Source organism: Prunus avium, unplaced genomic scaffold, assembly GCF_965620075.1.
Source record: "Prunus avium unplaced genomic scaffold, drPruAviu1.hap1.1 HAP1_SCAFFOLD_51, whole genome shotgun sequence".
In the NCBI taxonomy this organism is placed as follows: domain Eukaryota; kingdom Viridiplantae; phylum Streptophyta; class Magnoliopsida; order Rosales; family Rosaceae; genus Prunus; species Prunus avium.
In genome coordinates, this window is record NW_028276907.1 from 32,501 (window position 1) to 35,000 (window position 2,500).

Here is a 2,500-nt window from a genome sequence, read left to right on the forward strand (position 1 = left end):
TTGGAATTGCTCATCATCCAATGCATTCCGAGAAAGTGAGTGTAGGCGAGGCTAAGGATGGCTTGCCTTGCCTTGCCTTGCATTGGCATGCCATGCCCAAGTTGTGGCCTACACCAAGCCATTCAAGCCATGCGTTGCCTTACCTTGGAATTGCTCATCATCCAATGCATTCCGAGAAAGTGAGTGTAGGCGAGGCTAAGGATGGCTTGCCTCGCCTTGCCTTGGCATGCCGTGCCCATGATGTGGCCTTGACCAAGCCATTCAAGCCATGCGTTGCCTTCGCCTTGGCATGCCGTGGCCTTGCCTCGCCATGCGATGCATTCCGACAAAGTGACGCGAAGCGGAAGCCTATCATGGCGTAAAAATGTCGACAAAATTTTTCGACATTTGAATAATGGGGTTTGACAAGGTTTGAAAAATTCAATACAAATGGTAGGCTTGAATGTCGACAAAGTGACGCGAAGCGGAAGCCTACCACGGCGTAAAAATGTCGACAGATTTTTTCGGACCTTGTCCTGCCATGGGCTGCGCGCAGCATGCCGGCAGCCTGTGCGCAGCGTGCGCACAGCATGTCGGCAGCGTGCGCACAGCATGCCGGCAGCGTGCGCGCACCATGCCGGCAGCCTGTCGACAGAATTTTTCGAAACTTGTCCTGCCATGCGCGCGCGCAGCTTGCGCGCAGCGTGCTGATTCTGTCGACAGTGAGGCTAGCGAAAGTTGTCCTGCCATGGCGTGCGCGCAGCCTGTGCGCGCAGCTTGCGCATCTGTCGACAGTGAGGCTAGCGAAACTTGTCCTGCCATGGCATGCGCGGCGCCTGCGCGCAGCCTGCGCACAACATGCGCGCAGGCTGTGCGCAGCGTGCGCGGAGCTTGCGTGCAGCTTGCGCATCTGTCGACAGTGAGGCTAGCGAAACTTGTCCTGCCATGGCATGCGCGCAGCGTGCGCGCAGTCTGTGCGCAGCATGCGCGCAGCCTGTGCGCAGCATGCGCGCAGCCTGTGCGCAGCATGCGCGCAGCCTGTGCGCGCAGCTTGCGCATCTGTCGACAGTGAGGCTAGCGAAACTTGTCCTGCCATGGCATGCGCGCAGTCTGCGCGCAGTCTGCGCGCAGCATGCGCGCAGCCTGCGCGCAGCATGTGCGCAGCATGCCGGCAGCATGGTTCCAGGTTTTTTCAAATGTCGACAGAATTTTTCAAATCTTGTCAAACCCCGTTTTTATTGAAATTTCCTCGCACAATAAGCTCCCCATAAGTAGTCTATGATTTTTAGGACCTTCTCCAACTTACAAAACTAAAAAATTCCTCCCGGATTTGTTTTAATGATTTTTTCAATTTTACGACTTCTAAAAATAATAAAAAATACTTCCCGACTTCAAAAATTTATGAAACTTTTTCCCATCATAGATTGCATGTTTCTTAGTATCCCTGCAAAAAATCACGTCCAAATACCTTGTATTGAATTATTTAGAGCCCATTATGACTCCTCGCGCATAGGTGATGTCTCTTCCTGTCAAAGGGCTAAATGCATAAAATGCTATATAGGGGGGTGTGTGTTGCCTGCATATGCATGGCAGCCCATGCCTTCCTAGCTGCAGCCCCCTTCCCCCACGCCACACCCATGTCATGTTGCCTCGATATGTTGCCTCGGTATTATGGGTTTGGTGTCGGGGTCGGGGGGCTGCCACCCATGGCGGTGGTGGCCGGAATCCGGCCGCCGCCACCACGCCGCCGCCATGGGTGAGGGAGGAAAAAAAAGGCGTGGAAAGTTGCGAAATGGGGTTGTCTAGGCTTTTTTTTGGCATGGGAGAGCATGGAGTGCTAGGAACTCCTTCTCAAATGCACGGGCATGTCGACCACAACCTCATTTCTCAACAACAACCACCCGTGTGGGGTGGCGGTGGGTGGATAGTCGCGGATTGGGGCTTGCCAAGCCAATGTTTTCAAAAAATTTCATCAAAATTAAAAACAAATGTTTTGTTGCCTTCGGATTTGTGGGCGAGCGGCGAGTCGGAGTGGAGCCGGTAAAGTTTAACCTCGGTGTGCACGGTTGTTTTTAGAAACTCAATCCAATGCCGGGGACGTTGAAAGTGACGCTCTTATGAGTTGCAAACCCGCAAGATTTAAAGAACCTTTTCAAAACAATTTCAAACCAACAAGATTTAAAAACAGAAATTTTCATCAAAATGAAAAACAAATGTTTTGTTGCCTTCGGACTAGTGGGCGAGCGGCGAGTCGGAGTGGAGCCGGTAAAGTTTAACCTCGGTGTGCACGGTTGTTTTTAGAAACTCAATCCAATGCCGGGGACGTTGAAAGTGACGCTCTTATGAGTTGCAAACCCACTAGATTTAAAGAACCTTTTCAAAACAATTTCAAACCAACAAAATTAAAAACAAATGTTTCGTTGCAAACAAATTGTGGGCGAGCGGCGAGTCGGAGTGGAGCTGGTAAAGTTTAACCTCGGTGTGCACGGTTGTTTTTAGAAACTCAATCCAATACCGGGGA